Source organism: Triturus cristatus, chromosome 4_1 (genome assembly GCF_964204655.1).
Source record: "Triturus cristatus chromosome 4_1, aTriCri1.1, whole genome shotgun sequence".
Taxonomy (NCBI): Eukaryota; Metazoa; Chordata; class Amphibia; order Caudata; family Salamandridae; genus Triturus; species Triturus cristatus.
This window is the reverse complement of record NC_140585.1, coordinates 795,443,118-795,469,592: the sequence shown is the minus strand read 5'-3', so window position 1 is coordinate 795,469,592 and position 26,475 is coordinate 795,443,118. Positions and strand designations below refer to the sequence as shown.

At 45.1% G+C, this 26,475-nt stretch overlaps 1 protein-coding gene and 1 pseudogene across 1 annotated transcript in view; both read right to left on the bottom strand.

Annotated features, from left to right (window-relative positions):
- Window positions 1-26,475, bottom strand: part of LOC146855554 (uncharacterized) — a 421,570-nt gene that overhangs the window by 98,930 nt on the left and 296,165 nt on the right. The window lies entirely within an intron of this gene.
- Window positions 14,658-19,793, bottom strand: LOC146855557 (serine/threonine-protein kinase Nek2 pseudogene; annotated as a pseudogene).

Below are 26,475 nucleotides of genomic sequence, written 5' to 3'. Positions count from 1 at the left end.
TCAGTAGGTCAAAGCTTGACCTGATTTCCAGGGGGATGGAGTTCCACAGACGGGGGGCCAGAGTTGTAAACCTGCATCCCCCTTGGCGCTTCAGCTTGAAGGTAGGGAAAGTCAGAAGTTGGAGCTGGGCCGAGCAGAGGTTTCGTGAAGGAGTGTAGTGAGAAATGAGGCTATCTATGAATTTAGGACTCAGGTCATTCAGGGATTTAAACACCAGGCCGCGTTGGGGGATAGGGAGCCAGTGCAGCTTCCTAAGAAGGGGGGAAGCGTGTTGCCACCTGGGCTGTTTGTATATCAATCTAGCCGCTTGGTTCTGTACCATCTGTAGCCGTTTTGTAAGGCCAAGTGGTAGACCAAGGTATATTGCTTTGGCGTAGTCTAGACGTGATAGGACCATGGCTATCAGGACCTGTACCAGAGCTGCTTGGGTCAGTAGCCTGCTTATCTTTCTAATTTTTCGCAACTGGAGGAAGCAGGTGGAAATCACCGAGCCTACATGAGATTTTAGGGAGAGGTCGTTGCCTATGGTAACCCCTAAGCTTTTCACTGAGGGGGAGGGGACGGGGAGGGGGACCTCATTTGTTTGGCCAGTAATGTGGGCCCCACTGATTGTGGCGACCACCTGTCAGAACCAGTTCGGGGTGCCGCTCGTAGGCGCGGGAATTTCTTCATTTTTAAAAGTGCTTTTTTAAACCTCACCTGCCACGGAGCTGCTGGCTGACAAACTTTCACGGCGCTGAATTGCTTCTGGGGCTTCTCCTGTTACCGGGACTGCGAGGACCAGTGTGCCTTGCCTGACTTGCTTTCCACCGCACCTGGTTACTCTTCCCGGCTCCTCCCAGCACTACTACATTAAGCCTCGCGGCCCCCACTTCGCGGGTGCCGCTCTTAGGCGCGGGAATTTCTTCATTTTTAAAAGTGCTTTTTTAAACCTCAGCTGCCACTGAGCTGCTGGCTGACAAACTTTCACGGCGCTGAATTGCTTCTGGGGCTTCTCCTGTTACCGGGACTGCGAGGACCAGTGTGCCTTGCCTGACTTGCTTTCCACCGCACCTGGTTCCTCTTCCCGGCTCCTCCCAGCACTACTACATTAAGCCTCGCGGCCCCCGCTTCGCGGGCGCCGCTCGTAGGCACGGGAATTTCTTCATTTTTAAAAGTGCTTTTTTAAACCTCACCTGCCACGGAGCTGCTGGCTGACAAACTTTCACGGCGCTGAATTGCTTCTGGGGCTTCTCCTGTTACCGGGACTGCGAGGACCAGTGTGCCTTGCCTGACTTGCTTTCCACCGCACCTGGTTCCTCTTCCCGGCTCCTCCCAGCACTACTACATTAAGCCTTGCGGCCCCCGCTTCGCGGGGGCCGCTCGTAGGCGCGGGAATTTCTTCATTTTTAAAAGTGCTTTTTTAAACCTCACCTGCCACGGAGCTGCTGGCTGACAAACTTTCACGGCGCTGAATTGCTTCTGGGGCTTCTCCTGTTACCGGGACTGCGAGGACCAGTGTGCCTTGCCTGACTTGCTTTCCACCGCACCTGGTTCCTCTTCCCGTCTCCTCCTACTCCCTCTACATTAGTCACCACTCACTTACGCGCTAGCGGGACGCGTGCGGGGCGCGGTCCGGGGCGAAGCCCGGGCAAAGGGCGGGCCCGTTTAAGCACGTTCAAGCCCGGTCAAGAACGGACCGGGCCCCCCCTCTTTGCCCCTCATCGTCCACAGAGGAATCTAATGGCTACACGGAAGAAAATACAGCCACTAACCCCGATGCTACCAGGTACACTGGATAATTTTCTTATCAGGGCCAATTCGGTGGTCAACAATGAGCTGTATATGCTAGAACAGAGACTCTCGGATGGCATTGAAAACACTAGAAGATCTTCCCTTGGTTTACTCGCTTCTGTCAGGTCTCCGGAGACATTGAATAATTCGCATACTGCCCTAATGAACAGCATCGACCAAACGATCGAGTCAGTTCTCCAGGACCTAAGAACTAGTACAGCTTCTCGGCGTGAATCCCTCCAACTTATTCCCGAGAGCTCTACTGTTCTGATATCCGCTGCTGCACCGAATCTGGGGGAGGAAATAGTTTTGAGACCAGCCCACAGTTAACGGGAGGGGGCGGTATCTAAAAGGAAATGTGTGAGGAAGATGAAGGGTGGGAAAAAGGCCAGAATTGATGTTACTTGTAAACCACCAACTGAGGTTCCATCTAAGGCACCGTCTGGCCCTACTGAAATCCTTACTCCACTACCCATCCCAAGATGCGATCAAATATCCCATCATCCTTCCCCTTCCACTACCGCTGAGGGACCAGGCCGAGAGACAGATATGTTAATTAGCTCTTTAGTAAATGCGCTGAAGACTTTTTTCGATCCTCTATTGGCTAGATTTGATTCTATTAATGATACATTAAAAGAAATAGAAAAAGCTACAGGGATTATTACTGATTGCTTAACAAACAAATATAGCTCTATCCTTAAAATTGATAATGTGCAGCAATTACAACCCCCAGATCCCCTGTCTTTGTCTACTGTTAATTTAGGTGGCCCTTCCAAACTCACAAGAACAAGGGGAGAAATGGCGACAGATGATATGCCACGATCTTCGAATACACCCCAGCCCAATGTTGTTGTCCCTCTGTCAATACAGAATTACCCATCTGACCAACCCAGGCCTACGGAAACTGTTAGCGAACCGAATATTCTTAGTATTAACGGGGTAACCAACAATAATGAACAGGGGAAGTCAAGTTGGAAGGATGTAGTGAACTTACCTCCTGAGGCGGCTCCCTATGTAATAGTCTTGGCTGGAGTCCCTAAGTGCACTAATCCTGATTCAGAAACTTATGACTCCCTCAAAAATAAAGTCATCAGTTGGTTAAATACTCATAGGCCACTTCCACCATTTGTAACTGCTGGTATTCTGATGGTTAGGAGGATCAATTGGCTGGGCAACTCAATTAAACATTATAAGGGTGATTGCGTTGTGGTGAACTTTAGAAACCCCAAGATTGTGTCATATATTCTTGCTTGGAAGGGGAAGCAGGGAGAGACATCTATTCAACCTCTTGCACTCTCCTTTTTTTATCCCCCAGCCAATAACCATGTACACACCAAGAATGTTGATGACTGGACAAGGGTGGGTCCATCCTCTCGCAGCCGAAATTACGATAATTCTTGGTTTAACCAGTCTGTAGTGCATGATTTTCCTTGCCAAAACAGGTTTAGTCCTCTTGAAGAGGTGGATTGACTGCGAGTCGAAATTACATCTAACGGAGATAAGCGCGAATCCCCTGGTCCAGCCCAGACTGTGGCGACTCCAACTAATGACATCATTTATAATGACCCTTTACCCACTTTAGACAATGATGTCATATCTATACCCTGTGTCCGCCCATCACTAAAGATTCTCTCCTGGAATATTGCGGGCCTCCATAACAAGCTTAATTGTCCAGAATGGGGCTCTTTTATAGATCTGCACGACATATGTTACTTTCAGGAAACATGGGCCAGGGTTGACTACCATCGAGCGGGCTTCACTTCCTTTTCTCTTCCGGCTACCTGGGGAGGTAAGGGCCGACCCTCCGGTGGCCTTTCTATCTGGGTTGCAACCCATTTGGGCTGTACTGCTACTGTCCAGGATACAGAGTCTGATGATGTCCAGGGCTTAATACTGAAATGGCAGGCTAAGACACAAATGGCCCTGATTAATATTTATTCTAGACCGATTAGTTTATCGGCTGAATCAAGGGCTGTGGATGTGCTATCTACGGTATTGTCGGAATTACCTGAGGGTATCCTTTTAGTGGTAGGTGGGGACTTTAACCCCCACTTTGAACCTCTTGAGGGTCTACTAGACGCTATAAACCAGGAGGAGGATGACTTTTGGGAAATTCCACAGGTGGTTGGCCCCACTGTAAGATCTTGGACCCCCCTGGCTCTTCAAATTACTTCCTTATCGCTCGCTCATTCTATTAGAGCATGCAATGGGCGATCCAAATCTGATAACCCCCCGAAGACTACCTTTAATATATCTGGTAGAGAGGCTCAACTTGACTATATCTTCGTCCAGTGCAAGGAATGGAAGCGAGTCCAGGATTTTGAGGTGCTTTCTAGGAGTGAAAGTGATCATAACCCCCTGATCTTGGACTTCGCTCTTCCAGATTTGGGTCTGATTGAACCTGTGTCGTACTTGGATAGAATAGACACTCTTGCCCTCTCTAATAACAGACGAAGGGTGAAATGGCCCAAACTGGTTAGCAATCCAGAGGATATTTCCAGAGTTTACGTGAGTGTCAGCTCAACTTTGGATGAATTGGTTGGCCTCACTGACTCTGAACCATCTCCAGATATCAACAGGGAAATTGCTGCACTTAATAATGCACTTTACATAAGCTTATCAAATATTTTGAATCCCCTAGCTCCCTTGAAGAAACAGAAACCTAGAAAGCATCCATGGTTCAATAGGGCCTGTAGACTGGCAAAAGCAGAATTAATGACAGCACTAAAGGCAAATGACAGTAGAGACCTTATTAATTCTAAACGACGTGCTTATCGTTATTTAATCCACCATGCTAAGCTTGAGTGGAGTAGTCAGAACTGGGCCTATCTAACATCTGCTTTGTCGGATTGCGACTCCTGCAGATTTTGGAAGATCGTGACTACGGGTTCGACCGAGATAGCCTCTGCAATCAGCCCGAATATTGCCCCACAAGTTTGGGAGGAGCATTTCAGTCTTTTATACAAGTGCCAGCCCCTTAGTACGGTTCCCCCTTTGTTTGAAATGTCGCAAAGTGATAACTGTGCGCTTGATTCAATTAGTTTTACTCTTGTCGAAGTCCAGGCTGCCATTTCGGCACTCCCTGTCGGAAAGGCCCCTGGCCTCGATAAGGTGCCCGGTGATCTTTATAAACATGAACCAAGAGTCTGGGCTCCCTATCTTTAACTATTTTTAATGGAATTGCTAGGGGTATGAAGATTCCTTCTACTTGGCTGGGTGCGGAGGTGGTCCCAATTTTTAAGAAGGGATCGCCTCTTCTCCCAGCCAACTATCGGCCTATTAGTTTAATTGATGTAGCCCAAAAACTTTTTGTCAGGCTGACTTTGGATCGCCTAATGGATTGGATTGATGAGTTTGAGATCCTGAGCCACTACCAGGCTGGCTTTAGGAAATGTGTATCTACCATTGATCAGATCTTCAGGTTTAATATGCTCTTTTGGAAGACGGTCATGGTTGAGGGCGGATCCCTATATACTGTTTTTGTAGATCTCCGATCAGCATTCGACTTGGTCCCACGCACCAAGCTATGGGCTGTCCTTCGCGATTTAGTAATTCCACCCCCCCTTCTTGACATTATAATTCGACTACACACTGATAATTTTGCCAAGGTTAGATGTGGGAGAGAGGGAAACTTATCATCTAGCTTCCCTGTCAACAGGGGCGTTCGCCAGGGCTGCGTCCTGGCACCTACCCTCTTCTGCCTGTATGTTAATGGAGTTATCCCCTACCTAAGTGTGGTTCCTAATAGAGACGCGCCCAAGCTCGCGGGTGTGGGGATTTCGGCGATTATGTTTGCTGATGACACCTTGCTACTCGCCAAGTCCCCCATGGGCATCCAACGAGTCTTGGACGGTTTCGTTTCTTTTTGTCAAGATAGGGGGCTGGAAATTAATACGACCAAAACTAAGTTTATGATTTTGAATCCCCCTAAAAAATCCCGCCCAAATCCGACCATCGACGGTGTTAGTTTGGAGAGAGTTCGGATGTTTGAGTACTTAGGAGTGACCATAAATGAAAACTTCCTATGGACTCAACACCAGACCAAATCCCAACTAAAATTAACACAGAAAACTGGGGGGATTATTAAACTCTGGAATAATTCCTACATAAAACCTATTGGCCCCCCACTAGAGATCTACAAAGTGCAGGCCAGAGGGGAAGTAATTTATGGCGCGGAACTGTGGGGTCACAAATACCCGCAAGAAATGGTGGCCATTGAAAATAAATTTCTTCGCCAACTGTCATCCCTTCCTACCAGTACTCCCCTTCTTCCTCTTAGGCTAGATCTAGGAATTAGATCCATCAAGGAAGAATTAGGCCTAAAGCCATTAACTTTTTGGCGGCGTCTTTGGGCAACCCCTGAACTTAATACCTATAGACTAGAATTTTTGGATTTATTGAAGTACCAAACTATACAAAACCTTCCCTGGTTAAAATATATTAAGGAAGAGTTTGATAGGTTGGGTTGCCCTTCTCTGTGGAGTTCTCCAGAACACGCTTCTAAGATTATAACACGTAAAGCTTTGGCTAAAATGTACCACGAAAGTAACCGGTCGGCTTGGCTGGCCTCTGATAAATTGGGTTCCATGACAAGTTCATTCATCTTAATAAAAGATTACTACAAGTTTGAGATAGTGCTGAATGATATTTATCCTTCTACCCCTAGAAAATTATATCTCCAATGGAGATATAATTCGCTTCCAATCCGCGCTCTGACAAGCAGATGGCACCCTCCATCTATTGTTAATTGTCCCTTTTGCACTGACCAGCCCGAAAATGATCTCCATGTAATCCTCTTTTGTCCTTTGTACGCAGCATCTAGGAAAAAGTGGATTGTCCCCCTATGTAAATAATGGGGCTTTAGGAAACACTTGGAAGCATATCGAATACTAAAAACGGATTATCACCTCTAACCGTTTTTGTTGTTAGCAAATTTCTAGACGCAATGTGGAAAACCAGAAGAAAGTCTTTGTAATTTTGAGATCACTTAGTTTCACTTTTTTCTGTTTGTCTTGGGTGACTGGTCGTATTGTCATCTTATGTGCACTGCTAACTTGACAGTATTCATTTTCCGGCTATAAAGTGTATTCTGGTATATATTTTCAATTTTTGATTCTACTAGTTGTATTTTCTGTTTATTCTGTGTTTTTCTTTTATGACTCACTGTAGTCGAAATAAAGATATATTAAAGGTAAAGGTATATCCTTATCCATTTTACTTCTGAGAAGGGTCAATCTAGTATGCACTTGCACTTTTATGTAAATGAACAAACTCTCTTATAGGGAATGGAAAATCGGAAATGCCATCTCGCTGATTCATATTGCACTTGCACTGAAGAGGATTATTTTTAATGTATTAACAAGTGAAATCTATGTTTTATGCATTTTTAAAACCTTTTTATAGTTTTAAGAAATGCTTTGATGATTCTTTGAATCAAATATAGATATTTGACTACTTAACAAATCCTTTCAAACAAATAATGATCTTTGATGGAGCTCAAGAAGTGCTTGTGTTCCCCAAGTGCTGAACTTGAGATGGTGGTTTCCAGTGCTCGGCACTGGCACTTAATTTTCAACACTGGTGCTTGTGACAGTCTGCCACAGGTGGTGCTGTCTGCTTAATTTAGAGATGACCACAACACAGTTAATTATTAATTCATTATACATTAAAAATTACTATTATCTGCCATCCAAGCCATTCTTATAGCTTTGAAGGCCTGAAATAGTCCTAATTGTCACACTTATAGGAGAGTGATGGTTATGAGTTGTGTTTTTACTATCACTGGCAGCATGGCAGGGCTAATGTGTGAGGCAAGCTGCAATGGCCTCCTGACAAGAGTCCCTGCACTTATTCGTTTACAAATTAAGCACTGGGAATGTGACAGCAATGTACATTAAATATTGCAGACACCGGATTCTGAAGAGGCTGTGTGTAACAGCTTATCTTTGGGCAGTGTTTCAATCAGAAACACTGTACTAAGGGTATAATGTGAGACTAGTACTGAGGGTACAGGAGAGATTAGTATGTAAGTGATTTAGAGATAGCTGCACCACAAGCCAGTGATTTGGAAGAGAAAGGTAGCGGGTTGTACAATACCATAATTACAGTAAGTCTAAAGTGGTTTCATGTGACACTGCTGGTGCTCTCAATTGTATTTAGATACATTTCTTGTAATAAAGATAAATAATACATAACAAATCATGCAGGCATACATACATGAAGGGTCTTTGGGTCAGCCTTCTCAAATCAGCCACTGCTTTGATAGAGTGTTAGTCAATTGTTGGTTTATCCCACAGACACCATACGTGTAGTAGGACAATGCACATGTCCCCTTCAACCATTGCTGTGTTTGAAGTGACAGTCAGATTTTGGATCAAGCCACAGGACAGCCCTTTGGTATCTGGAGTGTCTGGCAAGATGAGTGGGAAAATGCTGATAGTTTACTGTGTAAACACACATCCAGAATGGGATAGCACTGAGAAGGGAAAATGTCTGTCGCCAGCTGCATGGCCCTCTAACCAAAATATAGCAAAATGTGGATAAAAAAAAAAAATAGAAATAAGTGCTGTGCAGGAATGCCTGTTTTTAAAAAATAAGCATCAAAAAAAAGTTTTGCAGCGTGTGCTCAGATCACCATTATCCTACCTTTTAGGAGTTGTAGAAAAATCAACAGTTTTTATTACAGTTTTTGCACATTTGTAAGTGGTAGTCTAGTTTTACTATTTTTGAAGTTTCCATGTACTTGCAGTTTGTGGTGGAAACAGGTGAGAAAAGCCATGGGTGAACCCAAAAAGCTGTGCATTTCTGAAAACTAAATACAATTCTGAATTCAGCAAGTTGTCAGTTGTGTGAATCACTCATGGTTTTCCCAGAGAAACGAATCATTGGCTTTTTATCTGCAATTTTTTGAGCCGATGGCTGCTTTACAAATCTAATATACTGTTATTTCTGTTAGACCCTTATGGTTGCAGGGATATATGGTGTTTGTTGGTTGTCCAAAAACATGCGATACCCAGAGACAACAACTGAGCTGCAACTTATAATGATTTTTCATTGTGCACCGACCATGCTTCAGTTCATATCAATCAATCAATACATTTATAGAGCGCGCTACTCACCCGTGAGGGTCTCAAGGCGCTGAGGGGAGGGGAGGGGGTTCATATGGTAAAGTTTAATGAATGAAGATGGTTAGGAAGAAAATCTATGCATTTCTGAAAAATGCCTAAGATACATGAGTGTAAGAATAGTGGTTATTTATATAACTTTGAAGTTGAGGTTACCTATACTACCATGTGATTCAGACGGCATTTTACCAAATGTATTCTTTCTTGCATTCTTGTTTGTTATGTTATGTTAAAAATGATTTATAAAGTGCTCGTACACCGGTTGGTTTCATGGTGCCGAGTACTAGGGGGGTGCCGACCCGGAAGCAGTTCATTCGTATGCTTGGATGTATAGCCAGGTTTTGAGAGATTTTCTGAATCTCAGTAGGTCAAAGCTTGACCCGATTTCCAGGGGGATGGAGTTCCACAGACGGGGGGCCAGAGTTGTAAACCTGCATCCCCCTTGGCGCTTCAGCTTGAAGGTAGGGAAAGTCAGAAGTTGGAGCTGGGCCGAGCAGAGGTTTCGTGAAGGAGTGTAGTGAGAAATGAGGCTATCTATGAATTTAGGACTCAGGTCATTCAGGGATTTAAACACCAGGCCGCGTTGGGGGATAGGGAGCCAGTGCAGCTTCCTAAGAAGGGGGGAAGCGTGTTGCCACCTGGGCTGTTTGTATATCAATCTAGCCGCTTGGTTCTGTACCATCTGTAGCCGTTTTGTAAGGCCAAGTGGTAGACCAAGGTATATTGCTTTGGCGTTGTCTAGACGTGATAGGACCATGGCTATCAGGACCTGTACCAGAGCTGCTTGGGTCAGTAGCCTGCTTATCTTTCTAATTTTTCGCAACTGGAGGAAGCAGGTGGAAATCACCGAGCCTACATGAGATTTTAGGGAGAGGTCGTTGCCTATGGTAACCCCTAAGCTTTTCACTGAGGGGGAGGGGACGGGGAGGGGGACCTAATTTGTTTGGCCAGTAATGTGGGCCCCACTGATTGTGGCCACCACCTGTCAGAACCAGTTCGGTTTTGCCTGGGTTTAATTTTGAGTGATTGTGGTCCATCCAGTGACAAATTAATTTCATGGTGGACTGAAAGTCAAATATTTACTGGGGGGAGTTATCAATTGTGAACATTAGTTGGAGGTCATTGGCATAGTTGAAAGTGACCACTCTTCTTTCCTTCAAGGATCTGATCAGTGGGAGAAGGTAGAGGTTGAACAGGTGCGGGGAGAGCGAGGAACCCTGTGGAACCCCGCATGTGGTTTTGAGTTTTGGGGCTGTGAACTGGCCAATATGGACTGCCTGAGTGCGGTCTTTCAGGAAGGAGTTGATCCATCTAAGGGATGGGCCCTGGATGCCTGCCTTACTGACACGTTCTGCCAATATATAATGGTCGACCGTGTCAAATGCGGACAAGAGATCTAACAGCACCAGGGCCTGGGGTCTGTCAGCCTTTTCTCGTAGGGCATCCAGTACCGCCAGTATCACCGTTTCCGTGGAGTGAGCTGGATGAATAACCGCTTGGCGTGGGTCAAGGAACTCAGTCTGTTTCATGAAATTGGACAGGCATTTTGCAACATGGGATTCCAATACCTTGGCCAGATAAGGGAGCAAGGAGATGGGGCGGTAGTTTGCCAGCGTCTGGGGATCGGCCCCTGGTTTCTTTAAGAGGGGGAGCACTATAGCCTCCTTGAAGGCATTAGGGACACAGCCCTGGGACAGAGAGTTGTTTAGGAGGGCGAGAACAGGGTCCGGGGAGGCGGTGAAGGCCGCTTTTAGGACATGAGGGGGGCAGTGGTCCAAAGGGGTGCCAGATCTGACCTTTGACAGTAGGTCGCGCAAGGTCTTGGTGTCAATGGGCGGAGAAGAATCGGGGGAGTGGGGATTCCTGGGCGTAGGAGTGGAGATTTCTGGAGACGTATGGGTGGGAATACTGGCTTTGATGGAGACGATTTTATCAATAAAAAAGTTGTTCAGAGAGTCGCAGAGGGAATGCGATGGCATGGATTTGCTTAGTCTCTCTCTGGGTTGGACAGTTTGTCTACTATTGCAAATATTTCTTTAGCTTGGATGTTTGAGGTTAGGATTCTAGAGGAGAAATGTGCTGCCTTAGCTGTGGAGGTTGCCTTTTTATATTCCTTCAAGGCCATTAGGTAGGTGATTTTTCCTGCATGTGAATAATTCTGCCTCCACTTCCTTTCTGATTGGCGCAGAGTGAGTTTTTGTAGTTTTAGTTCAGGGGAAAATCATCTCTGCACCTCATGATGACGGGTTAATCTAATTTGTTTAAGTGGGGCATGTACCTTGCTGGCTGTTACATTTGGAAACCAAAAAAGTGTGAAAAATCAATTAAGAATAACACTTTTGATACTATGCTATGTTCCCAAACATCTCCTGATAAAAACAGTACCCCACTTGTATAGATTTGCCTATCACCCACAACAGGAAAGGCCTAAAACGCAATGTGAGAAACATCATATTTTTGCCATGGAAATTGATCAATTTTGGCATTGTGGGAAGCATGATTTGGGCCCAGGTACAGCTGCTACTCAGGGAAACCTACCAAATGTAAACACTTCTGAGTCTGAATAGGGTGGCAATTCACCATGGCAAGTGGCAATTTCATGTGCATTGGCACATTACAGTTAAAAAAAATAATTGTGATGTATGTATTTTTATAATTACGGGTTCTAAGAGAGTTATATAAAACAGTCTGAATATATAGTTTGCAACTAAACCATGCTTAAACCACATAGTTGAAGCAACAAGAAAGGTAAAGACTCATAGAAATGGAGTGGAGAAGTGGAGAAGTGGCTCAATGATTAGAGCGGCAGACCCTGATGCAGAGGTCTAGCCCGGGACCAGGGTTCAATTCCCCGCCTCGGCGGGTCTTGGGCTCAAAAAATTCCACGGACATGATAATTCTCGCCTCGGTGCCTATTCCAATCATGGAGTCCCACTCTGCAACTCTGGGCAATAGCTTGCTTAATCTCCACAATGGCCCCCACAACGCTAAGGATGCCTGGCCTCCACCTTGGGGGTGCCCAGGAGTGCACGCCTCACAGGGAAAGCCAGGATGGGTTCCACAGCGGTATTCGTACAAGCGCCTTGAGACCCTTGCGGGTGAGTAGTGTGCTATACAAGTATCAATGTACAATTTAGAAATGAAGACCAAAATAACATGCATCTCTTCTCTTCACAAATATTATCCCTCAGACATTGTCTCTAACTGTTCTCTTGCACACTAAGTAGAAACAAACTGACCTAAAAAAAGAACAAAATCAGCAATAATATAACACTGAGACTTCGGGCCTGATTTAGGTGTTGGCAGACAGGTGTTTACTCCATCAGGACTTCATCCGTGGCATTGGCAGGAACCGCTGCCATGGCAGTTTCTCTCAACGCGCATTGTAGGTTTGACGGGCGGCTTCATCAACATGATGGAGCCTCACAGGAATCTTACAAAGCTTTTTTATTATCCTAAACAAAAACCCAAAGTGGGATTTTGTTTTGGAAAATAAAAATATCAATGCCTCCCTCGCCATGAGAGTTTTCTCCCACAGGGATATTTGGCAGGTTTCAGTGCCAGGTTCTACTGGAGGTTTAATGGTATTGGGATCTATTGTTCAAAGGTCAGATTGGTTTATTTGATCTGGCCATCACTTTGCAGATGATATACTGATGACAAAAACATCTGCTGTTATTTTTTTCAGCTCTTTTAGAAATCTGACCAAAAACGGAATAACTCAATCAATGTTTGTAAGGCCATGTAGACCTATGAGAGCAGCTAAACACATGCTGCAGAAATACATAATTAAGGGAAGTGAAGTGAACAATATGGTAAAAGCATCAACTCAGAGCGTGGTGTTTCCTTGCAATGGTTGAAAACCAGTGATGCAGTCCAAGCTAAAAATATACTTGGGCTAAAGGGGTACCAGTAAACTAAGTAACTAAGGGGGTTGAGCTCTTCCCTGCAGATAAGCACTGTCCCTGACACATGGAAAAAGGCAAGTGTAATTCTCCTCTTAAAAAGCCTACAACTGACTGAAAAATCTTGTCTGATTTTGGACTGATCTCTCTTCTGCCTGCCGACTGAAAAATCTTGGAATCTATTGTTAATAGTCAATTCTTTGAGTTTGTGGAAACTCACACCCATCTCCATCCATCCCAATCTGGTTCCCATGCACGTCATAGCACTGAAACCGCCTTTGTGGAAAATACAGCTTACACCAAAAAGTTACACTGGATCAGGGTCAAAGTACCACCCTTATCCTATTAGATCTTTTGGGGCATTCAATACCGTCTCTCACAATATTCTGTTTCAACATTTGGCAGATATCGAATTAGGTGGACTGGCTCTGAAACGGCTTAGTTCCTTTTTACCAGCTAGGAAACAGTCAGTGTGGATGAAGCCACAATTTTCGAACACAAAAACCCTCAAATGTGGAGTGCCCCAGGGACGCTGCTTAACATCTACATGTCCCCGCTCGCATCCCTGTTGGAATTATTCGGCACCAATATTATCTGTATGTTGATACTCAGCTACTGTTTCCATTCGAGGGTGTCCTGGATACTGCTAAGGAAGCTTTCATTGCCTGTATGAGAGCTGTCTTCGGCTGGTTTAGAGAAAATCATTTGCAGTGTAATCCTGACAAGACAGAAATCCTACTTTTTGGTCCTAATCTGGTCGTGAGCTGGACAAGATTCTGGCGAAATGATGGCCCAGCCTCGCCCACTGAAGCGACTATAAATCTTGAGGTAATTTTTGACAACCAACTCTCATTTAAGTCTCAAATTCTCTCTGTAGTGTAAAGTTGCTTCTCGAGCATGAAGACAATCAAAGAATTCTTAAACTTTCTTCCTTGGAAAGTCCAAAAAACTGTAGTCCATGCTTCCATTCTATCCAGACTGGATTATTCCAATGTTTTATACACCTTCAGGTAGTGCAGAATACGGCAGCTCGCCTTCTCTTTAATCTTCCTAAGTGTAGTCTTCTTATCTCAAACAGTTTCACTGGCTACCAGTCAACAAGAGAATTATGTTCAAAAACTTAGGGCTTATCCACTGTGCTCTCCACGGTATAGGACCACAAGATTTGAATTTGAGAATCCAGAATGATCATCCTGGCAGGGACTTTTGCTCTGGAACGGCTCGCCTGGTTATGGTTCCTCACTTTAAAAGAGCGAGGCACAGTGGCTCATCCTTCTCGGTCCATTTGGCCAAGGTCTGTAACCTTCTCCCCATTCAATTTAGAAATATGTCAAATGAGACGGCTTTACGTAAACTATTAAAAACTCAATGTTAATTACTTTATTGAAATATTATATAAATTACATTTCAAAATTAGGCCAGAGCTTTAAAAATTCAGGCTACACACTAGTAAAATATAACTTTATGTACAAACATTAAAATTACAGTACATATAACATTGTTGATGCTGAGCATGTTAGATACATAATTGGGTGTCAATAGGAGTTAAATACGATAAAAAAAAGTACAAACATGGAATCTTCTTCCTATCACAATAAAAAGCAGCACTTCGCTTATGTCTTTTAGAAAAGCCTTAACAACCTGGCTTTTTGCTTGTTAATTCAGCATATTTACCATATCAGCAATCATTCTGCTCTACTGACTCCAGCGCCAAGACGCCCCCGGGCATTCGTGTGCTTTACAAATATACCAATCAAATCAAATCGCAGTCCTTTTTTTCTAATTATTCTCGTTAAATATCCAGTGATGACTTTGCTCAAAGCGTTTGAAGAAGGGGTCCTTAAATAAGAGGAGATCAATGTTTGACCCGCTCTGCTCTGAGAGCTTGTGTGCAGCACCTTGGAGTTCCACAGCAACAGGGTTTCTTGATGGGAGTACACTTCAGTTCAGAGGCTACTCTTGGAAATTCATGAACAGGTTTCTTCACCACACAGTGTACAGGTGGAGGTACCCTTGAGAAAGTCATAGTTGTCCTCTATGGCAAAGAATCAGTGGATGGGCATGAGCCGTGGCCATGTACAGTACATTTGGGCTTCTTTTTCTCTGGACTCACTGTCCTTCAGTAGAAGTCCAACGGGACAGGAGTGGGTTCTGTAGAAGGTCAGGAACTGAAGGTCGTTGGTAAGCCTTCAAATTAAGCATTCTCCCAATTACTCTATTTAACTCAGTTGAGGAAATATTGGGCATTGGGGAGACACGTCCTTCCTTTATCTTTTCTGCCAAGACCAAAAAGTGAGGAGCACTGAAAGGCCGCAACAGTGCACATAACTGATACACCACAACTCCTAGGGACCAGATATACTAATTCTTGTTGTAGAGTTCAGAACTCATTTGTTCAGGAGACAAATGTTTTTGCAAAACTGTAGTCATGGTGCAAGATCCTAGCAAATCCAAAATCTCCAAGTTTCACATTTTGTTTAGTATCCAGAAAAATATTATCTGGTTTCAAATCACGGTGAAGTACAGTGTGGCCTCCAAAATGTCATCAATGACAGTCTTTTAACTTGAACCTTGAAATGCCTTGTTGTGACCTCAGGACTTGGCAATTATTTGTTTTGAAATTGAAATAGTCCAAAGCCTGGTGTTAGCGCACTAGTGTCTCAAGTTACCTGCTTAAGGACCAGTTCACCATGGGCTGGGTGAACACATACAATGTGCTACACGCGCATCACAGAAGTGTGGCTGGCCCGCACACACCAGATTCCCATATTCTCCAACAACAACTCCATGTTGCAGCATGGCCACTCTGGTAACAGACATGCTGCACAGTAAGACCCTTCCTGGATAACATAGTGCTTTAAGCGTGCCTGAACGTGTGATATGAATTTCATCTCACGACACGACCATATCCGGAGTATCCGTCAGAGCAGTGAGGCCGATAGCCAACCAACAGACCTCAAATTTGGTGGTTTTACCCACACGCACACGAGTCAGGATCAGTCAATTCAACGAATGAGGCAAAGATTATAAATATCTACGCTAATGGTCCTGTTACAATATAGGTTTTCCCATATAAAGAAATCTATATTAATAATATATTCCACCTTATACAATACGGTGGCTTTAACGGATACAAGAAAAGGATCCATACATCTATAGAGGCTCTCCTAGTGAGGTCCTAGCGGTGGCGAGTTATATTTCTACTTCCACATATTATGTAATTGAGCAAACATAATCCATCGCAAATTCCAGATTGAAAGTTTTATTGTCCTGAAGAAGGTGAAAATTTCGAACAAGCACCGAAACGCTGCGTCGACTTTTAATGTTTTTAAGATTTTTGATTTTTAATGTTCTTAGGCTTTCGATATGCTTAGATTGTAACCTATATTGGGAGGAAGATTACCATTGATTTTTGATTAAATATGCAATATCTCTTTTTAGAATAAAATTGTTTTTGGAATATACACATGATCATATTGAATGAGTTATTTCGTGCAAACGTATGCTGTACTGCGTTACTGTGATTAGTAGGTCTTTATAAAGATCTATAAAGTTTCTCTTTGATAGAGGCACATAGTGGGCAATGAACACTGCTAGATCTTTTAGCATCTGATTCTTTGGTTTAGATAGAGGCATCTTCTCTTTTATTCATTACGACATAGGGACTTTCTGTTCTTCAGCTCATGAATTGCATCTCCACATGGGCTGGGAAGCATTTCATGGAAATGATCTAGGATATGTAAATCATTTGGATGTACCAAAATGGTAGTATGTTATGGATTTTGTCTTAAGTTAGTTCTATGAATCGTGCCCCCTGTAATTTACTACCCAGTACCATTTTGGGTGGGGCCATTTTTGTTGGTAGCGTTAGGGCCCATCACATCCTGTGTTATGCCACTACCTTAAGTGAAGGATAGAACCGAGATCATACATACTAGGTTCACGCTTTTCATAGGAAGTACTATGCCTGCCATTTACATTGGTACCACAGTGCCTTCGTCTGTGCCAGGTCTGAGCTTACACCAGAGAAGGGAGAGCAGGGTTGGCGCAGAAACAGGCATCCGCCGTAGTGAACGAGGGATACACCTACTTCAACACCAACTACACCAGGTCCAAGTTTCTCACTCAAATTTTGTGCATGAACTAGCGTAAAATGAGCACATGCTGCATAATTTACTCAAGTGATTTATAAACAACACCACCCACAAAATATACTGTATTACATTCTCCTGGCCACTTTGCAGTCACGGATTAAAAAAGTATTAATGTGCAGCTAATCCTAAAATGAGCGTATAAAATAACTAATTCACAAAATTGCTTCATTTTCTAAATTACAAAATTGCTGTAGTAATTCAAAACGAAGAGAAAATTTCGCCGAAAACAGCAGAGAAGGCTTACATCATCACATATTGTTACGGAATGTAGTCGTCCTCGGTGAAAATATGTGCACTTATTTTAAACGTGTGTGCATTTGTTTCAAAGTTTGTGCACATTCTTTTAACAGTGCTGCATAAGATTAAAAGTATCTAGAAAGATTTACAGCAAATAAAGAGTTCTATTCGGTATATTGAAATTCTGCAGTTTTTCTGGAAAAGGTCAACGATTTTTGGCATGTAATGAAGTTAGCAGTCTAGTAGTTGGGGGGCGGAGCGAGTTGGGTGGAGGGGAAGAGGAGGGGTCAGGACAGAATGAGAGCAGTTAGAGTAGGGACAGGGCTGAGGCTGGATGCGGAGAATAAAGCTCCAGTTGTAACTACAAGTAGTGTCTGTGATTATTTGTAGCGCGATGCTACAACTGGCGACGAGGGTGGGATGACCAAGCCCCACTGCTCACAGAACCCCACGAAGACACCCTGTCCCAGGCAACGTCGAGGAGAACGCTGCCAAGTAAAGTTAAGCTGCCGCCTGAGGAGAAGAGGCCAGCAGCAGGGGACCTTGACCCCCCCAGAGACCGTGAGGGAGCCGAGAGCGGCCGCAAGAACAAGCGCTGACTCGCTCGAAAAGAATCAAGCCGATCACGCCGAAGCGCGACTCACGCCAGAAGCATGTGCCTTGGGTGAGGCTGGTAAGCGCAGAAGTCGGGAGCCCACCCCGACCCTGCCTCGCACCCGAGAGCGAAAGAGAAGTGCCCCAGCGTAGAGGACGCCGTCCCTGAAGGCCCGCTGGCGAGCGCCGCCGAGCGCCTTGAAGTCCGGGCTTGAGTGCCCGTCGATGTCGAAAGATCTCACGCCTGATGCGTGAGTCTTGGCACGCTGTCGCAAGAAGAAACGCGGGAATCTGCCGAATAAGGCGGGAGCCCACCCCAACCTCACCTGGTAGTAGCCGCCGTTGGGGAGAAGCAGGTACTGATGTGTGCTACCCTCTGAAGCTGCCCGCCGGTGAGTCCAGAGTGAAAGAGGACCAAGTGAGCCATGAGAGAAAGCCTCGTGTGCATGCAGTGACAGCGGCCATCTTGGAGTCAGGCACTTTTCAAGACAGACCCCTTGATTGTTGTAGAGCGGCCATTTTGAAGTCAGGCATACAGCAACAGAAACAAGCATTGACAAGAGCAAATAAACAAGCATTGGCGAGAAGAAATAAACAAGCATTGTCAAGTGTACATAAACAAGCATTGGCGAGAATAAATAAAGAAACAGGCACCAACAAAAGGGTGAAAAGAAAACAACGACGCAATGGTGACCCCCACCACCTCACCACAGCGGAAGCCCCTTGTCGCGGGAGGATCACACCTGCGAGCTCCGGAACCTTTGACCGTGGCCCAGAGTGGCAAGAATGGTTAGAAGACTTCGAAGATTATATCGAGGGATCCAAAGTGACGGAAGACAAAGAGAAGTTAATTGCCCTCCGCAACCTAGCAGGCCGGGAAGTAAGCAAAATCATCAAGGATCTCTCGCCTGCAGATACTGGAACCTATGACAAAGTGCGTGAGGCACTGAACAAGAAGTTTCTCCATAAAAGAAACGTGGACTATGAGCACCACGCATTTCACCAAGCGCGTCAAGGGAAAGAGGAAGCAATGAGTGCATTCATCACCCGGTTACGACGGCTGTCGAGACACTGTGAGTTTGAAACCTTCTCGCCTGACGCTGCCATCAAATCGCAAATCATAGCCGGCTGTCACTCAGAAACACTCAGGAGACGGTTACTGAGGAAACCCCACGAATTGGAAGAGATTGAAGAAATGACTCGTATATACGGCCAAGCGGAGGAACACGCCGCCACCATTGAAACAGGACACAACGTCAGCCATGAGCAAGCACACCGCGTTCAAGAACAACCTCGTAGCAGAAGGAAGTATTCGCAGGAGAATAAATGGAGACCTAGTCCGTCGTCTTGCCAACGACGCCCGGAGTACAGGAGAAGAGAACCAGGGCGAAGGGACCGAAAGCCAGAAAGGACTAAATGATGTTATCGGTGTGGATATGACTATCCTCATATAGACACCTGTCCGGCCATGGGTCAGCGATGCAGGAAATGTGGGCGATCCAACCACTTCGAAGCAATGTGCGGGGACTATCACAAGGAAAGGCGAAGTGAAACAACGAGATCGTCCCGCTCAGACACAAGGAAACATCACATACGAGCTGTTCAAGGAGAGTTCATGCGGTCCCCAGGCCATCACATTCCAGCCGGGAATCACGCAGGTCACGATGGGAACGCAGATCCCCATCTCGGGCTCGAGATCATCTTCCTCCAAAGACTCGACCTACACTGTGGAATACTTGAACATGATTGCAGACCCTGATCAACTGAAAAAGTATCCACGCCTAGACATTAGAGTGGGGAATCACGACACCAAATTTGTAATGGACAGCGGAGCCTAGCTGAACTATATTCCAGTTACGGAACACGAGAAAATGGTCCCGAAACCCCCACTAACTTTTGCACCGGTCCGCGTCTTCACGTGGATGGCCAAAAAACCACTCCTCTGCCTGGGTAAATTCCACACAACACTCACCCATGATGACATCACCATACAGGCGGTCATACATGTCATCAAAGGGCCTGAAGCCGACTGCCTACTTAGCCTCCCCACTGCAGAGCGTCTTCGTCTGGTGGAAATCTTATTCAAAGTCAACGACAATCAGAACTGTGTCAGCAAATTTCCCAAATTATTTCGAGGCTTAGGCAAGCTGAAAGGTTGTCAAATTCGGCTGCACATTAACGAACAGATCAAACCCGTTGCGCAGCACCCACGACGTGTTCCATTTCATCTTCAAAGTGCCGTCGAGGACGAACTTCAGGAACTTCTATCCGCAGACATCATTGAGCGAACGGATGGCCCGACCCCTTGGGTGTCGCCGGTGGTCATCGTACCTAAAAAAGGGACTCCCAACAAGGTGAGACTGTGCGTTGACATGCGCCTACCCAACACCGCAATTGAAAGGGAGCGACACCCTGGACCGCATCTGAACGATATGATTGCTGCACTGAATGGCGCAAGGGTCTTCTCGAAGCTAGACCTGAACAAAGGTTATCACCAGCTAGAATTAGACACGAAATCTCACTACATCACCACGTTTGCAACTCACCTAGGACTTTTTAGGTACAAGCGGCTGAGCTTTGGTGCCTCGTCTGCCGCGGAAATCTTTCAGGAGGCAATCCGTCAAATAATTCAACACATCCCCAACACCTTAAACTACAGCGACGACATCCTGGTCTATGGGTCTGATGTTCGTGAGCACGACATCGCTCTTGATCGCGTTTGCCATGCCCTGTTGGATGCGAATTTGACGCTTGAAGGACTGGGTTATTCTAAGACCCAGCGGTGCCAGGGGACAACACCTGAAACCTTCGTGGGTTACCTGTTCTGGCGTACAAAACACAGAGACACGGGACACTTCCAGCGACGTCAGAGATCAGCGTTTATTTACTGCAGGGATACAGAAATCACAAGAAGTACACAACGTGTAGGTTCTCGGAGACTGCTTCAAATTGCAAAAGTGGATCGCTCCTTTTATACACGTTTTTGCCATTGCACAGTATGGCGAACAAAGGTTACAACTCAGTTCCCACAATAAACTTCAAAAGAGTCGTGTTCATGTTTCAGGAGGCCGGAACATAATTACAGCAGCATTGCCGGTTCCCAACTGTAAAAACATATCTACCCCGCAATAAAACACATTCCATTCTGACCGTAAACACATTAGGAGAGGGGACAAAAACAGATGCAAAGAAAGGACAAGGATGCACAACAGGTTAAAAAAGAGTGTCGGGAGTAATAAAGGAAACTTGATGACAGGATCAAAGACCTCGTGTCCAATGCATGCATGACTGAAACAATAGGCTAGCACGGCAAGATGAGTCTCGAGCGGGGCCATCTGCCTTCGCCGTGTCATTTCCCTTATCGTAAAAGTCACCCTCAAAGAAACACGTGTCCCTCATGTAAGCTTGGGAGTCCCAGGGTCACGAAGCGGACAACGTCCGTTCGCTGGCTACTTGAGGGCAAGAAACAAAATGGATGCCGTATCTAAAATGGAACCCGAGGGTTCGGATGAACAAACCCAAAAATGAGACGAACCATACGTGGTTGCGTAACGAAACTGCGTACACCCACTATACTCGTCATTTGCGGTTCGTAGACACCAAACTCATCCATATTCGTCACCACTCAAAAAGTGTCGTTCTGTCTCACACGGAACCTCACGCTGAACAGGGAGAAATGTGAGTTTCACCAGGCCACTTTGAAATTCTTTGGCCACATTTTCTCAGACGAGGGTATGAAGCCTGACCCGGACAAGATCGCGACCTTGAATAATACCGAGGGCCCGCAGGATGTCAATGACTTGAGGTCCTTCTTAGGGATGGCCAGCTACTGTGCCCGCTACATCCGTGACTATGCGACCATCAGTCACCCCCTTCGGATTCTTACCAAGCTTGGTCAACCGTTTGACTGGACCCCTGAGTGTGAGCGGGCGTTCAAGGACATCAAGCGCGCTGTAGAGTCGGCCGACAGCCTCTCATACTTCAACCCTCAACGGAAGACTGAGATCAACGCCGACGCCAGCCCCGTTGGATTGGGGGCCATCTTGGCTCAATATGATAATGACTCTGACCAGAGGCGGATCGTTGCCTATGCCAGCCGCAGCCTGTCTGATCCCAAGAAGAAGTACTCGCAGCCAGAGAAGGAAAGTCTTGCTGTAGTCTGGGCATGCGAACACTTCCATGTCTTCATATATGGCAAGCACTTTACCCTGATCACTGATCATCAGGCGTTGATCACCATCTACGGCAACCCGAAATCCAAGATGCCTCCGAGAATTGAAAGATGGGGTCTCAGACTTCAGGAGTACACTTTCACTATTGTTCATAAACCGGGGAAGGCGGAGAACCCGGCTGACTACATGTCCCGCCACCCTCAGCCATCTTCAGAATCCAAACCATCGATTGCTGAGGAGTATATCCACTTCGTGGCTGACCAAGCATTGCCACCTGCCATTCCCATGGACGTCATTCGGGAGGTCACCGCCCAAGACACTATCTTGCAAATGGTACTCCACCGGATCCAAACGAATAGATGGAGGTATAACCCGCAAGAAGAAGACACAGACTCTACAATCTGGAAAGAGATACAAGCATTCCGGCACGTCTGCGATGAACTGTCGGTCACCACCGATGGAGTCATCCTAAGAGGTCAACGACTTGTCATCCCCAGTCAACTACGGCAGGGAGTTATCAATCTGGCCCATGAAGGCCACAGAGGAGTAGTATCAACGAAGCGAGCTCTACGGGAACGCGTCTGGTTCCCCTTTCTGGATCAAATGGTGGAGTCTACACTAAAGGATTACCACCTCTGTCAGTTGACCAGCAAAAGCAATCCACCGGCACCACTACAAATGACCACCCTACCCGGTGGAGTGTGGCAGAAAATTGCCATGGACTTTTATGGACCGCTGCAGTCTGGAAAATATGTGGTTGCCATAATTGACGAATATTCACGATTCCCCATCGCACAAATAATATCGTCTACAAGCGCCTCCTGCACTCTCAAGGTGCTAGATGAGGTATTTGCAACATGGGGTGTCCCCAAAGAAGTCAAAACGGACAATGGGCCCCCATTCAATGGACACGAATTCAGTGCCTTTGCGAAACACATGGACTTCAAGCACAGAAAAGTTACACCACTCTGGCCACAAGCAAATGGCACCATTGAAAGATTTATGGCTACGATCAAAAAGACATTTCAGCAAGCCACTGCTGAGAAGAGAGAATTGCAGGCAGCTCTGAATGAAGTTCTCAGAGCTTACAGGACAACTCCCCACTCAACCACCGGACAATGCCCTGCAACCCTCATGCTAGGGCGGCCAATGAGAAATCGCATCCCGACATGGGAAGGTGCCTTGCAAGCGGTATCGCCAAATCACATTCACCAGGAAATGGCTGTGACTGACAAGCATAACAAGGACAGAATGAAATCGTATGCCGATGCCAAAAGGAGAGCGAGGTCTCCATCCTTGCATGAAGGGGATCATGTCTTCATCAAACGGGAGCAGCAGAGAAAGACTGATTCCCGATTCCGTGACGAGCCACTGTTAGTTACCCAACAGAAGGGCACTATGTTGACGGCGGAATCTGAACAACGCAGAATCACCAGGAACATCTCCCACTTCAAGAGGTGTCCGCGAGACATAAAAGGACCTGGGATGAGCCCGACTGGCACTCCCGCACTTGAAGAACCTGACCTTGGTGATACAGAAGGCAGAGGTCAGCAGAGTGAGCCCGTGCCGAGTGTGTCCACTGGGAACATGTCATTGCGGCCACGTCGTGATATCCAGCCACCAAAGAGACTCATTGTAGAGATGGACTGAAGCACTGTTTGTTTGTTTTATTAAGAAAAGGGGAGATGTAATGAAGTTAGCAGTCTAGTAGTTGGGGGGTGGAGCGAGTTGGGTGGAGGGGAAGAGGAGGGGTCAGGACAGGATGAGAGCAGTTAGAGTAGGGACAGGGCTGAGGCTGGATGCGGAGAATAAAGCTCCAGTTGTAACTACAAGTAGTGTCTGTGATTATTTGTAGCGCGATGCTACATGGCATATGCATCGTTGACATATTTGGGGAATTTTTCTTCCAAAAGAGGCTGAGAGTAGACTGGGCGGTTTGTACATTATTGCATGGGCTCTGATCTTCAGCTACACAATGCAGAGCACTCTCCTGTTCTATTCTCACAGCATCATCGTGGAGGCCGCCGGCACTCTACACTAGGCAAACTCCAGAACTCGAAAACGAGTTAGTGTTAAAGTTACCGTTCTTGGGGTGTGTCCCCCAGGCGCGAAAATAGTCCTCCAAAATGGGTTTCAAATATTTGTCAAAAGGATTATACTTGATTCTTCAATATGTTGAAAAACTTTATTTGTAATTCAAATTCATCATGAGCGTTTTTCACTTCAAACGCATTACGGAGATCATGACATTAGTTGTATATTCCCAATGCATTTCGGCATAAGCCTTCATCGGGGGAACTCTAAAAAACGATAAAGAGAACAATAAGCACTATGTATGAGGTCTGGTGATTACTCATGCGTTAAAAAGCGGAAAAAAGGAGTGACTTGAAACGGGTAAGTTGTGACGCATAAACGATGTGGTAAAAGTGAAAAAGGTTGATGCGAGAATGGTGAATTACTCGTGAGGGTTATGAGAAACTGCCTTGAATCCAGAGGCGGATGACAACGATTAAACCGACGTTATATTGCAGCTATTAGAAAGTTTGAACGTGATTTAGTATCGAAGTGAACTTTCCCGTAACGGGCGATGTAAATGAATCAAGGTTTACAAAGGGTGATAGGTTAATGATAAAGCGTGAAAGCATTCAAGAATGGTGATAGAAATTGCACTTACCCAATGTGAAAAGCGTTGTCGTGTGCTCTCGCATTCGATCACGAACGTAATGGTGGTTGTGAATCGGGATTCGGATGCGGAAGTTAAAAAAATGCTAAAGGCGTGTGACGTGCTAAAACATAGTGCACATAGAAATAGGACGAGTGTTAAATTACGGAACAAACGAGAAAGGACTAACCTGATAGTATGAAAAAAAGGGTTGTGTTATCACCGTAAAGAATAAGTTAACGCAGATCTAAGGGACCTTGAATGTTATTTTAGAATGCGTGGTATCACTGTATTAAGGCAATGTAACACACGAGAACAGAAACATCAATATAAGCAATGTTATGGATGGTTCTATATACAATATTAAGGAAGGTAAATGAAATGAAAAACTGCATTTTTCGGTGTGGTTTTGGAGACAAAGCGATTGGTAACTGTACAAAAAGTATAGAGCATTAAAGATCAAAAAGTACTTAGAAAAATTACAAATAACATAAGAATTCTGTGCGGTCATTTAAACCATCTGGTTTCATGGAGTTTAACAAATATATCCAGTGGTTCTCTCTTTTAAGGAGAAAGTTGTGATTGTCTCTTCCTTCACTTTTAGCGACGGTCTCTAGGATACAAAATTTCAATTGGCTGATGTTATGCCCGGCTTCCAAAAAATGCTGTGCGACTGATGATTTTTGTTGTTTGGTTCTGATGTTAGACTTGTGTTCATTCAGTCTGATTTTAATCTTCCTTTCGGTCTGCCCAACGTATACTTTGCCGCAAGGGCATTTATGCATATATACGACATTAGAGGTGTCACAGGTAGCCGTGGTTTTGATTTTGATTTTGTGTCCTTTCATTGGATGTGTGATGTGATCGCCTTTCATAACATTGTTGCAACTGTTACAGTTTAAGCAAGGAATAGTTCCTTTGAATGATAAACTTGAAAGTGGTTGATTTGGTTGATTGAGTATTTCGCCTATGTTTTTGTTTCTTGTGTAGGCAAAGATTGGTTCTTGATCGAAGATGTGGTTAAAATCCTGCTCCAGTTTGAGTAGTTGCCAATGCTTTTTTATGATTCGTTTGTAGTTAGTGCTGATGGTAGAGTATTTAGATACTACCGTGATTTGATTTTTGATGGGTTTGGGTTGAATGGCAAGAAGTTCATCACGATTTTTAGTAGTTGATCTTTCTTGAGCCTTTTGTAGTGCTTGATCAGGGTAACCACGGGATTTGAATCTTTGTGTAAGAGAGTTAAGTTGGTTGATGGATTTGTTAGGGTTGGATACGATTCTCTTTATTCGAAGCATTTGCGAATAAGGAAGGTGTTGCTTGAGAGGTGGAGGATGAAAGCTTTGAAAATGAAGAGTATTATTCGTGTCGGTGCTTTTCCTGTAGAGATCAGTTTCGAATCCTGTGGATGTTTTGGTAATTGTAACGTCCAAGAAGTTGATGGTGTCTGCATCAATGTTGAAGGTGAATTGTAAACGTTGATCAATTTGATTGAGATTGTTGAGTTGGTCTTTGAGAATGTGAATAGGGCCGTTCCATATCATGAAGATGTCGTCTATGAATCTGAGATATAATTTTAAATGGTTGGTCCATGCTGGTGTGTTAAGGATATGGTCTTCTTCAAATTGATTCATGAAGATGTTGGCATTCCGTCCATCATTTGTTTGTTGTAACGGCATACGCTGGGGCGGCACAATTCCCCATGGATGTACCGGTTAATTGTTGGTACCACTCGTTGCTGTGTTGAAAATAGCTGTGTAAAACGCCCTATTTCGGAGGACGAACCCCGGAGCACGCCACAAACAACAAACCACCACTGAACTATTAGGTTGTGCACGTACCAAATCCATTTTT